We start from the raw sequence: 14,377 nt of genomic DNA, 5'->3' as shown, positions 1-14,377 counted from the left end.
TATATATATATATATATACATACATACACTCATGTGGGGATGTGGTTCCATGCATGTTGAACATGAAACTTCACAGGCTTGTTTTAGAGCTAAAATATGAGTGTTAATGCTAGTATACTGTACAATTGTAAGTTATGTTTTGAAATTTATATAAACTTGAAAGTACAGTTCCTAGTAGGGTCAAAAGGCTTAAAATATTACTCTTGTGTTGCCAGTGAGGTGCAAGTGGAACAACATTGTGCAGTTACACCACTTTCTTCTCGAATGGTACTCTTCCAACAACACACTGAGCATTACATCTGTTTTCGTAACCCACTGATGCCGTCAGCACCTTGACTTACACTACTGACTGTCAGTGATCATGATCCACCTATGCTGTCACGTGTGCTCAAGGAAAGCTACACATGAACTGAATTACATAGGGCTTGTAACTTTTAAAGCTTAATAAGTACAGTCAAACCTCTATCTATCTTTTTTCAGGGGACCAACAAAAAAATTCAGTAGATGCGGACATTCAATAGATGCGGTAATCACTCGTAGATTTTGAAAATAATATTTCAACCTCAAAATTAGTGTCAGAAATTTATCAGTTACTTGTCATTAAAGTTTAATCAATTGGAAAAAAAAAAATTAAAATGGAAGCATTTAGAGCTGGGCCGATCACCTATTTTGCCGATCATGCCGATGCCGATCATCTGCTGCAGATCTTCCCGATCTTCTAAACCGATTAGAGCCTTTCAAGTACCTCTGAATTGTGATTAATTTTGTAATAAACATAATTTTAAACAACCTGAAAAAAAAAACTGGAAATGTGTGGCCTATCCAAGCAACATCACAGGATTTAAAATTGATATTTTTTTAATGTAAGTGTGAATTTCTTAAGGAGAGAATTTCAAATTTAAATTTTCAATACTAATTACATTACAGTAGAACCTCGTTAGTTCGTGATGGTCAGGACCGAGATAATCACGGATTACCGAATTTCACCGACTAGCGATTAAAAGCCCGGAAGGTCTTGTCAAGCTTCTCAGACACCGGTGTGCAGCTGGGTTAAGGCCAAGGTCATGTGAGGTAACATCTCCCGATCCTTACTGCGCCTTGGCAGCAGATGGATAAAATTATTAAACTCCCCATTATTCGTGTTAATTGGGACCCGTCGATGCCCGGATAATTAAAATCCTGTAAAAAAAAAACCCCGGATAATCCGTTCACGGTAAGGGCCATCTTCGAATTAGTGTCTCGGCTTAAAAAAATACGGCACTGCCTAGCCATTAGTTCACGGTAGGGATGGGGCGACCGAATCCAATATCCGCCGAATCCGCCGAATCCTAGGGATTCGAAGGTTCGGCGGGTCTGATATAGGATTCGTCAAAGGATTCGGTTTTTACTATTTACGGGGAAAAAATACAGTAAAACTCGCTTACGAGGTCCCGCATGGTAGGTTTTTCCGTATAAAGCGTTTAAATCGCCCGAGGTCTCGTCATTTACGCCATTAAATGTGTGATATAATGTCCGTTAAATTTTTTTCTGAAACTTCTTGTCTCAAATAATGGCACACGTAAATATGAAGAAAAGACAAATGAACAACAACATACGAAGAAATATGGATGATGTACCATAACTACAGTACAAACCCAATAGTTATTTTAAGATAATTACCATAAAAAGAACTAAAGATTCTTTGTAGAGTACCATAATTACTACAGAAGCATGATAGCTACCATATTTGCACTATAGTTACCGTAACATAATGTATTATTTATTTATGACATATTAAATTAAAGAACATTGTTAAAAAAAAAAGGATGTTAAACTTTGATATGTACGGTTGGCACATGTTGCTAAGAAATAATGCGATCTGAAAGAATGCAGTACTACTACGAAAAGTGAAAATGGTACTCGTGGATTTTTAGGTTATGGCAGTCTCTTTCGTTTTTCAGTAATATCGGCCGAAAATTAACGAGCGTACTGTATCGGAAGTCGGCAGAAATGCCGATTCAACTAAATATTGGCAAAATCGGCTTCTTCAATACAGCTCTACATTTAATGACATGAGTAAACATATTTCATACTGCAGGATATTGAAAAAGACTTTAATTTCCATGTAGGTTTATTGTGTGTATGTTTTTTTTTGCAAGTGTCAATTGAATAAAGTAAAATGTTTTTATTTTTATTACTTTCAATGATTAAACTTTAATGACCAGTTACAGATATTTATGACACTAATTTTGAGGTTAAGCAATTTTACTAAAGCATTCCAGCCAAGCAGGTTGCCAGCGACAGACGCTTCTCTTTTGATGGAAACACTATCTCCAATCGTAGAGCTAATTTAACTCCTGAACGTGCAGAACAAATTATTGTTCTGCATGATAGATTAAAGAACAGAATTTAATACTCTGTGACAATCTCTCTCAGAATTATTGTGCTGAAAAGTGGAAATGTTGAAACATTGTGAATGTACTTTTCAAACAACATGTTTTTTGGTGCTAAGTTTGTTGAAGCTCAGTAAGGACTCCAGAAAAATTGACAAGGGTGAAATTTTTCCAAAGATATGTTACATTTACACAAACATATACTTGGTTATGTTAGTTGGATGATATCATTTACTAATGAACCAATGGAAACAGGTAAGATTCAATGAAAAAAAATGTTATTTTTTTTCTAGCAGTGCAAAATGTAAACACACTCTGTAAATAGTTACCCAAAATTAATAAGCCCACTTCATTTTAATACTTTATTCAAACATGATATTAAGTTTAAGATAAAAATAATTTCCCAAAAGTGTAACTGTACCACAAAAGCTCGAGCTCGGCTCGAAGTAAAATTTTTAGGCTCGCAGACCTCTAGCATATTTATAGAAAAAATACTAACCGCTAATCTGTACTAAAACTGAAATTTCTCAAGAAAAAATTTTTGTCTTTATATACACTTATACCAGAAATGTACCAAACTACATGTGATAAAGTCAAGGGACTTTTAGTGCAAGCAGAATACATCTCACTTACATTAGATATGTGGACATCATCTATTAAAAGATTCGGGTTTGGGTTCGAGATTCGGCAATTCCAGTCGAGGATTCGAGTTAGGATTCGGATTCGAGGAAATCAGGATTCGCCCCATCCCTAGTTCACGGTCATTTACAACAGCCGAAGAGAGAAAGATAAGATCGTGCTGACCTTGCACACATTAATTTATGGTAGCCCCCCCCCCCCCCCCCCCCCCCCCCTCCCGTGCTCAGCCCAATGCAAGCCAGACACGTCGGCGCCTGCCGTGTTTTGGCGGGCGGAAAGTAACTCAGCAGCACGTGAAACAACATTCAAACAAACGGGAGAGGGGAAGCAAAAGTCAGGACATCCCCCTCAAGAGTGACAAATGTGACAACTGAAAGGGGGGCGACACAAAGGATCGGTACAAACAGTGTTGCAGAGTTTGGCGGCCCACGCGATGGCTTGTAGTGTTTGCCGGCCGCCGGCCCGCGTGACGTTAATTTTAAGCGCTGACAATTTTTACTTCTCTTTTTTTTCTGCACTTTTAAAACGTCCCGGATTATCCAATTCCCGAATTAGTGCGTCATGGATTAACGAGGTTCTACCGTAGTGCGTTAAAATTTAATGAGGTCAAACCAAATCTTTATCTAATCACAACTCCGTCATTCTGTGATCCATGTGTGCCGGTAGACGTCAACGATGATAATTTTATTGCCCTTCTTTCCCCCCAATGCCGTCAACAAACTTTCAATAATTCCCAATTGTAATTTAATTTGTGAATACGAAATACCTCTAAATGGGGAACAAAACTCTTCATCAACCAGGTTTTTATACAAAAGGAAAATAAGCTCTATTTCTCGCTAAACAGGATAAGAATATTAATTTTGCTAAACAAAACTTTCAATCGGCCATATTTAGAGAGAAAATACTAAATAGATAAATTCCCGAAGAGGTAGTTGTTTACTAACCACGAGACTACTAGAGCCATTAATCCGTACGAATTCCGTCGCGCGTCACTCCAATCTCTGGCGTCACATTACCAACCTAAACAACAGTCGCAATTCGCCATTGCGGTATCATTAACCGTAAATGGTAAACAAATACATAGTTTTCGGTTCGTAAATGATAAGAAATAACTTTGCAAATAGTATAATGGAAAATTATTTTACCGAAAGTACCGTAAATATACGTGGAAATTTATACTTAGGTATGTAACTGTTCAATGTTAATAAAACTTACGCTATTTGTTTACTTTATTGGTATGATTTTCGTGTGTGGGTAGTTTTAAATTATTAAATCCTATTATTTTTCGATGAATAATTGAATTTTCTTCCCGAAAAATACCATAATCAAACATGGAAAGTTGTTAGGTATAGGTAATTATTCAATGTTATGAGTTTGCAGTAGGAGACCAATCAGGGGTGCAACAACTAAATTTCCAAAGGGGGGGGCAATAAAGAATCATCGATCCCCCCCTATTGAAGTGGGGGGTCCGGGGGTCCTCCCCCGGGAAAATGTGTATTTCAAGGTGGAAAATGGTGCTATTTAAGCAGTTTTATTATCTAAAAATTGATTACCTAGCACTTTCTTTGCCCCCGTTTGCCCCCACTTCAAGGTTTCAGAGAGGGGGGGGGGGGGGGCAAAATACCCTTGACCCCCCCTGTTGTTGTGCCCCTGAGACCAATGATCGGCTACGTTTTGCCGATCATTATGATCGGCAAAATTAACAAAATCGGCCGATTATTACGATCGGGGATCGGCATCGGCCCAGCTCTAGAAGCATTTTACTTAATACAATTTACACTATGCACAATAGACCTACAAAGAAATCTAGGCCAGTTACGAAAAATACAAATCAGGTACAGTACATACAAAAAATTAACTCACCTAGTCCTTGAGTTCCTCAATGTGTACTTTTACTCTCCCTATTAAAAAAAAATTATATGTAATAAAAAACTAATTAAAAATAACACTATAAAATTTTAAATATTCTGTATTTAAATTGCACTTTCACACTAACTATTTTTAACCACTTTATTTCTTCTTGAAGAAGTCATTTATGGTTGACTGTCTTACATTCTCTCTTCTCACGTTTAATAACATGGCCTCCATTTGAAGCATGGTATCTTGATCCTGCTCACTCATTCTGCGAGCGTAGCAGAAAGTCTTCAGTATTTCCAGTGCACAATGCGCTTCAGCAAATGATGGGACCTTCTCTTCTGGCAAATCGCTTCTTCTTCCTCTTCTTCACTGCTGTGCTGATATACTGCTTCTGTAGCCTCGCACATTTCATCCACGCTCTGGACACCACAAGTAACCACTTTTTCATCACAAGTAGCATAAGTGTCAAAGCCTACATGATTCTCATCAAGTTTTTTGATATCATCTTCAAAGTCGACACAGAACTAGATGGAATTTCTTGTGCAACTCCACACTTGGAAAAGCAGTTCTGAATCACTATGGGAGTGATCTTCCATGATGCTGCTATGTAATGAATAGCTTGAATAGCTTTAATTCCACTTTGGAATTTTCACTCTTGGAATCAAGAAGCCCAACAACTTTTCGCACGAACATTTTCCGGTACTCATGTTTAAAACACTTGATAATTCCCATGTCAAGAGGCTGGCATACACTAGTACAATTTGCAGTAAGAAGACAACCTTCACATTGCGAAGAAATGCGACGTCTTTAGGGTGTGCAGCACAGTTGTCCACAAACAGAATTATTTTCCTGCAGCGAGTTCCCATAGTGCAATCCAAAGTACGCAGGAATGAAGTAAAAATCTCCACAGTCGTCCAAGCATTTTTGTTTGCATGGTATTTTACCGGTAATGTCTTAATGTTTTTGAAGCACCTGGGCTTCTGAGATTTTCCAATGACAAGAGGTTGAAGCTTGTCGCTGCCATCACTGTTTGCACACAGTAACACAGTCAACCTTTCCTTCGACATCTTACCCCCGTGACAGGCTTCACCTTTCATGGCCAATGTTCTGTCGGGCAGGCAGTTGTAAAAGAGGCCTGTTTCGTCAGCATTGTAAATATCTTTAGGTGCATAACCGTCTGTAATTTAACCAATCAGTTGTGGTTTCAACACTCACACCAGCACTCTTGCCACACACCTTCTTGTAAGTTAAGCCGTGACGCTCTTTGAATCTTGCTGCCCAACCATTTGATGCAGAGAAATTTTCAATGCCCAACCTCAGGGCAATCTGCTTTCCTTTTTCTTTTAATATTGTACCATCAACAGGAATACCATTAGTTCTGGCCTGCTGATACCACGAGAATAACACATCTTCAACTTCTTTGAAAGTCGACTATCTACCATTTTTTTTGTTTTTTGCTTGATGGCCCGTACTTGCTTGCTTGTAAACGAATGTCCTCTTTTTTTGCAAAAATTGAACATAAAGTGGAGGCTGGTAGGCCCAGGCGCTTAGCTGCATCCACATGTTTTTCACTAGGGTTATTTTCAATTTCTTCAATAATCCTAATTCGTTCATCAAGTGTTCTCACCTGTTTACTATGCCGAGACATTTTAAACGCTCTAAAATGTTAACCTCACTTTTGCACTTTTTATTAACCCTTTCCTGCCTAGAAATGTAAAAAAATTGAATTTTGTAATTTTTATTTTAAATTTATATTTAAGTAGGCATAAAAGGAGGCCATAATTTTTTCCAAATTTTTTTATTTATATTTAATATATTTTTTAATTATGGGAATTTTAAGTCCTGACAGGCATTTATCATATGTCCAGCTCAACAAACAAAAAAAGGGGCGCTCCAGACTGGTGCAGTGCTGCCGTTTTAGTGCTGCAACCTCTTGGCTGTCAATCGAACTTCTTCGAAAACTGGCAGAGCGGAGCTATACAGGGACCCAGAGGTCCCGACAGGCAGCATGTGTTTTCAAACATGCACACACTATTTCTATGGGGCTTCAAACATTGTGGGACTCACAAGTACCGCCAGGCAGGAAAGGGTTAAGTCAACATTCACGCACATGTAAAGGAAACACCGATCAGAATCAGGAAGTAACATGTGCCATTGATTAGGATAGCATGCCCGAACAATGAAATACCGGCTTACAGAAATGTGTTCACGATGCTGCACAGGAATCAATAAATTTTCAACGGAGCGGACGCCATATTGGTTTCTTTGTACCTTATAAACGAGACGTCTCAATGCTCAGTCATAATAAGGGACATGTTTATTCTTGAAGTGATTTTATATACGTACTGTATAAAATGTTTTGTTTTTTACGTTACCATTTTAGCCGACATGAAAAAGTTTCCTACATAAATACAAGTCGATAGTGTGGCAACGTTTCGTGACGAGTCGATTTCACGGAAATATGGCACCAATGTTAGCCATATACTGTTTGTTGACTGTTCACTCGTTGCTAATTATAAAATGGCTGCAGATTTAAGGTGATTTTTACTACTTCTGTATACTATTGTTACTGTTTTTATGATGGTTTCTTTCTAAGAAATGTTTATTTCCACAAAATCTTTATGGTTTAACGATCATCTATTATAATTTATAGTGACGGGACCACATATTTTGTACGATCAATGCTGACAAAACGATAATTCGAACATCGGTACAAGCAGACTTATTTAACCTTAGTTGTATGGCAATTTTGCCGGGACCGTAGAAAGTATACGATAAACACGGACAATCGATACATGCGAGTTCGATATACATATAGTGGTTTGACTGTAGTTATAAGTATTAATAAGCAATAATTTGTTTTGGCTTCTTTTGTTCTGTTAACAAAGTCCAATAGTCTTGGCATTCTCGAGTCACTCATGAGAATCTGCAGGCTGGAGCTGGAGCTGGAGCTGTGGTGGAACTGGAGAGATGTGCAGGCCAGGGGCGTACAAGTGTGCTCTAGCAAGGGTGGGGACGTGTGTTTCAGGAGCAAGCCGTGAGAGAGCGGTGTGTGAAGGGTACATCGCTGCAACCAACTCGTGTAAGCTGTGGTGATTACTACCCTGTTTTTTGGTATAAACAATTACAAAACTTTTCACCACTGCACTACCAGCGACTGTAATGTTGAAAACTATTCACTTTTTATATATAAATGTATTTATTTTTTGCCATATAGTATTGATCTTGCTATTGAAGTAATGATATGCTTTTAGTATAACCACCATTTTGGGTGCTTGCATTTGATTGGAATAAAAATTTTGCAATGTCATTGTTTTATTACTAAATTTTGAAGTTGTCATGAGATATTTGGTTTAAAAAAATATTTGAGTTCTTCAGTAGTAGTGTTCAGTTGTTTGTTGAAAATAATTTGTAACAAAGGAATGTGTACCGCCTGCCAGTGCCGACAGAACTACGTGTCTGTCCTGCTACAGGCGCCTTCAGGTCATCAGCCTGTCATCAAATGGAGTTGATCCAAAATCCTTCAATGAGTTTGGCTATCATGACTAAAAGAAGTAACCAGATTGTTCTTGACTCAACAACTCTAGTAGTTGCTGTTTTGTTTTCAGTGATAGTGCAAGTGGTGTGTTTGGCTAATGTTAGGTTGTGTTCGGGTTGTTAATGCTATGGTTGCTTCCGGTCTTAGCTTACACTGGAATCACTTTGTGTACACTGCTAGGATTTTTTTTAAACACCTAATTTTGCTTTATGTATGTGTACTTTAATAGTTTTATTGATCATTTTAAAATGTATAACCAGATAGGAATAAGACTTGTTCTGAAATGCATATACAGCTCATCTTTACTTATGAATAAAAAAAATTATATAACTTTGTGTAAGCTTCTTTAGTGATTCTGAAGGAAAGATACTTGACCAGAAAAGAAAAAAAAATAATTAAAAATGTATTCCCCCCCCCCCTTCACACTTCCTAACATGTTTTCTATTCATTCTCTAAGAGGGTATTTTGATACTTCTAGAGGTTTACAGTGTTAATGAGTGGTCAGGTTACTTATTTTGAAAATACTGTGAAATTTTTGCAATGTTTGGTTAGGTTGATTTTACTCAACAAAGCAGTACACCAACTCTGTCTTTTGGCATAAACACTGCAAAACGTACACAATATGTGAATTTTTAGATGTTGTAATAACTAAAGTAAATGAAAACATAGGGATGGGGCTAAACTAGTGATGGGTCGATTCCGGTTCCGGAATCGGTCGGTTCCACCGATTCCAGTATAATCGTGGGATTCAGAATACAATGGTTTTGGAATCGACCATGACCGATTCCTGCATTGTTTTTAAGTTTGCAAAATACATCTCCCACGCAACGTAAGAAAATATTAAAATGCATGCAAATATAATTTTTAAACTACATAATACAATCTTTTTTTACGTTACTGATTTACGAATTACGGTGATTAACGTATTTATTTACTTGCACCGCCATTTTCCCTACAGTTCAAATGCAGTATCTACTTTCCCGCTTTAAGCGAAAACATTTTTCGGAAATTACGTTGCAGCAGCACTGCATTTAATAGTAAACCTTCAAAAATAATTAGACAAAACCATAAATTTTAAAAGAAAATTATGTAAATGTAAACGGCAAGTAAAATAATGTAAACGTTAACTATTTGATCATGGCAGCTACATTTGCCATTGTAAACAACCTAATTTTTTTTTTTTTGTTTGTGCTACCTGCCATGGTAAACCATACGGCCATGAACCAAATCTTTGGTGACGTGAACGTGAAAATTAAGATGTTTCACATCTCTGCACTTTAAACTTTAAAGAATTAAAATGAAATAATTTTTGAATGAGATTTTACCCAAATTCACAGTGGATTATTGCGACCATATTAAAATAAGTGTAAAAGCAACATAACCAAATTGCTGTAATTCGGCGTTCTTGTGCGTATTCAGCGATTCTCATTTTACATTAGATATATTTTGGAAAGGCAGTTGGCTAATCTGAATTACCAAACATTGCTGCTGAAACGTTCGTAAAGTTTTATTATAGACTTGCGCATAATAGTTCACGACCGGGAGCGCTCCTTTTAGTTTGCAGCTCTTTGGCGAACTAGGTCACTCTTTTAGTTCGTCCGCTCCCATCACGAATTCAAAGAAGACAGGTCATAGATAGTTCGTTCGCTTTGCTACCGCTACTGCAGGCGATCTTCTTTGTATGTTATAGTAGTTATTTTTTATAATGATCAGTGTTATGAACGCCTAGATTATTATCAAATTTTGGGTTATTATACATGAAATGAGTAAATAAAACAATAATTTACATAATTGGGTAAAATCACGTATATAACAGTTCTGTTGTTTTTATTATTTACTTAACATACACTATAATCGAAAAAAAATTAATTTATAAAAGGATTTATTTTATAGCTAGTTTAAGAAATATTATTTATGAAATGTGCTTATTTTAGTGAATAAAATACTGTTTTATAAATATGCAAATTTAAATTTTTTTATGTTTTAGAAATAATCAACCAAAAATGCATTATTATGTACAGGCAACAAAATTACGTACATTATTAAGAAAAAAAGACCCAATACTCTTCTAATTTGTTACCTTAAAATTAGACATAGAAAAACTAATAAAAACTCTTAAGTAAGATTGTATGCTAATATTACTTAAGAATGTGTATGTTCATTAGGACCTATATATAATTAACTAAATATTAGCAAGTTCATCAACACTTAACATACACTATAATCGAAAAATTTTAATTTCTAAAAGGATTTATTTATTAGCTAGTTTAAGAAATATTATTTATGAAATGTGTTTATTTTAGTGAATAAAATACCATTTTAGGCCTATAAAAATACAAATTTTAATTTTTTTTAAGTTTAAGAAATAATCAATAAAAAATATGTTATTATGTACAGGCACAAACAAAATTACCTACATTATTAACAAAAAAAACATTACTCTTCTAATTTGTTACTTAATAGTTACACATAAATAACTAATAAAAACTCTTAAGTAAAATTGTTCGCTAATATTGCTAAAGAATGTTTTGTACTTTACCTATGTATAATTCACTAAATGTGGGCAAGTTCATTATCACAACATTTCACATATTATTATGTAAAAATATTAATTTGGAAACTTTGTTGGTAGATAATAGTGTTCTTCGTTCATTTAGGATATGTCCTGTCGCCGAAAAAACACGTTCACAGGGTACTGACGTCGCTACTACGCAAAATCTTTTTAACATATATGCGTAAACATGAGGATACAATTGATGACGTTCGTGCCACCATTGAAGGGGATCTTTTTTTCGGTCCAAATACTCTTCGTTGAGGTATTTATCGAGTTTGCGAATACCAGCAGCAAGTTGGTTATCTGGTGAAATTATTTTTCTAATTTCTTGGTCATACTCGTCCCATATGCTTTCCTTTTTATTTTCATTTCTACTGCTACTGGAACTAGACGCCGATGTGTCGCTAGGAGTAGGAGCAGCTACTGAAACATCTCGATTCTCCCTTTGAAGTAGTTGCACTCTGCCGATTTTATTTCTGAGGCCTTGTATTGCAACTTCACATGCTCTTTGGTTTCTGAATCCTCTCTGCCTAAATCGGGGGTCCAGAATGGTACACTCAGCGTACAAAATTGTATTCTCTATATCTTTAAAACGGTCTTCCATGCCTTTTTTCAGCACTGACTGCACAGTGACTATTTTTTCATTGTTAGAAGTATGTTTATGCAGAAAACCTTTAAGCAAGTTACAAAACACTATAACTTTTGACAAAGTCACATTTTCTTCAGCACTTATTTCTACTGTGATTTCATAGAATGGCCTGAGTAAGGGCAAAACTCCTTCAATTATCTCCCAGTCCTTTTCTTTTATTGTGAGATCAGAGCGTAGAAGTGCAACCGTAGCAATCACTGCATCCTTTATCTGGACTATCCGCTGAAGCATATCAAAAGTAGAATTCCAGCGGGTCTGGATGTCCTGTTTGAGCTTGAGGACAGGCAAATTCATTTGCTGTTGTGTAGCAATCATTTTTTTTTGTCCTTGTGTACTACGATTGAAAAACTCAACAATATTTTTAACTTGCGCTAAAACATCTGATATTTCTTTCGTAGCTTCTTGTACAACTAGATTTAGAGAGTGAGCGAAACATGAGATTGACCACCAACCACCAAGTCTGACAGCAGACAAAATATTTGCAGCATTGTCGCTCACTATAGCAGCAACTTTGTGGGAAATATGCCACTCAGCCATAACATCTTTGATAAAATTGCATAAGTTTTGGCTGGTATGTCGCTCATTATAATTTATACAACCAAGTAATGCCGATTGAAGTTTAGTCTCTTCATTTATAAAGTGGGCTACAATGGCTATATAGCTATCATTATTCTTGGACATCCAACCATCAGTACTGAGACACAATGCAGATACAACTTGCACTTTCTTTTGTACTTCATCCATTATGTCATTGTGAACACTTGATATTAAATTTTCTGATAATGTTTTTCTTGACGGAAGTTTGTAGCCTGGGCAGTGAGAAACTAATTCAATAAGTTTTTGAAATTCTTTTTCTTCCACGATTCGTAGAGCGTGATGCCCTTTAGCAACCATCTTGACAACTTGTCGATCTATTTGTTCAACCTTCCGGATTGGCGGTGGTCTACGTATGTATTGATTCATTGACTGTTGGGAGCCTGCTTCATTTGAAGATGCCGAAATAATATTCTCAGACTCGGATGTGGTTTTATTTGATTGAAGTGAGTTTAAATGAGATATTATCAGTGGTTGTCTTTCAAATGTTAATGGGATCAAAGCGTGTTTTGTTTTCATATGCCGAGTTAAATTTCCATTTGAACCTACTGCAATACTGATTAATGTCGAACAGTGGTTACATTTTGCTTTTTTCTTATCTGTGTCTTTTTCTTCAGTAAAATGTGTCCATAGGGAACTGTGTTTCCGTTTTGATGACATCGCAATGAATAAGCTAAAACAAAACATTAACCATATAATCAAAATGATATACATTACATTACTTCAAACATTGCATTGTTAAAGTCACAAAATATTTTGATAGTCATTTTACATTACAATTTACAAATATAAGGTGGTTACCTGTTAGCACATTATCAGTGTATATTCGCTTGCCGCGCCTAAATAAGACAGTCTTGCCACCAACAATATATAATACACTCCACTAAAAGAAACTAAACTGTACTGAACGATGAGATGCGCATGTACGTGAGAATCGTTACTCGTAACACGAGTCGGAAGAACGAAAATGCAAAGAGAAAGACATAAGAGAACCAGTTTGCCGCCAGTCTGATTCGTTCATGAATTGACTCATTTCTTCGGGAGTCGGAGGAATCGGTAATTGAAACGTGCACATTCACAAGAGCTAAAGACATCTGATCAAAGAATATAGCATATAGGGTAACATGAAAAGTATCTACAGTCGACAATGTCAAATGTTAAGTACATAACAGTTAAGAATTTTTTTCACATACACACACGAATTTTGAAAATAATAATAATAATAATAAATGCAAACAAAAAATATGAGTGAAGTTAACAAAAAATGTGCTCCACACTTATTATATTTGAGATAATTACTTAACACTGCATGTACTGGCATTCTAAGACAATCATAAAAACAACTTGTTTAGTTAATTTTTTTTATTAAACGACAAATAAATAATGTATGAAATGTAAAAATAAGTTTATTTAACAATGGTTTTATATTAGTCAAAATTTTAATATTAAAGTTGTCATCAGCTGTCAAAATTATTTTATGAATATTGAAATCATTTTGTAAACACTGATATAAGTACCTAATGTAACTATGTCTGACTTGTTCTCTGTATAAACCACAGTTTCCCCACCGCGAAGTTACCCTGGGGTAACTGTGCTCAGACACGAGTATAAAGCTATCATCATCAATAAAACGATCATATGTGAAAATGTATCATTGCAGTAAACATTTGCAGCGATCAAGAGTCAATATTTTTGTACAGTCAGTATCCATTAGACGTCTGAAATTTCAGCTATCCGACCCGAGCAGATAACGATAGCCGGCCAAAAAGACCAGCGACAAAGCCGTAATTAATACCCGAAAGGGAGAACGAGTGACGACTTTTGATAAGAGCCAGATCATGTGCACAGAACTAAAAGGAGATCGGAAAAAGAACGAACTAATGAACTGAGGAGCGAGGGATCTGGGAACTAGTTCGTGTAGTTCGTCTGTGGGAGCGCTCTTCCGAACTAGTTCGTTCGCGAACTACACAAGTCTATTTTATTACCAAACATAAACAATCTTTTGAAAGTAGTTGTGTTAGTTTTACAGAATTGTTTCTGATAAATTTCTGAAATAAATTAAATGTTCACACGCGATTATTTGAAGAGTTTAAATATTTTATGTAAGAAAATCTCACCATAAAATGTGGAAATTTTGAGATGCTAAAACATGCACAGAACATTCTTACTCAAGA

At 36.0% G+C, this 14,377-nt stretch overlaps 1 protein-coding gene across 1 annotated transcript in view; it reads left to right on the top strand.

Annotated features, from left to right (window-relative positions):
* LOC134539487 (serine/threonine-protein phosphatase PP1-beta catalytic subunit) overlaps positions 1–8,736 on the top strand; it is a 56,901-nt gene extending 48,165 nt beyond the window's left edge. The window contains exon 8 of the mRNA XM_063381563.1: positions 7,897–8,736. The gene's annotated coding sequence lies outside the window, so the exon portion shown is untranslated. The remainder of the gene's footprint in view (positions 1–7,896) is intronic.
* Positions 8,737–14,377: the final 5,641 nt, after the last annotated feature.

Source organism: Bacillus rossius, chromosome 15 (genome assembly GCF_032445375.1).
Source record: "Bacillus rossius redtenbacheri isolate Brsri chromosome 15, Brsri_v3, whole genome shotgun sequence".
NCBI lineage: Eukaryota > Metazoa > Arthropoda > Insecta > Phasmatodea > Bacillidae > Bacillus > Bacillus rossius.
Note: the sequence above shows the minus strand (reverse complement) of the source record. Positions and strands in the feature narration are given on the sequence as shown.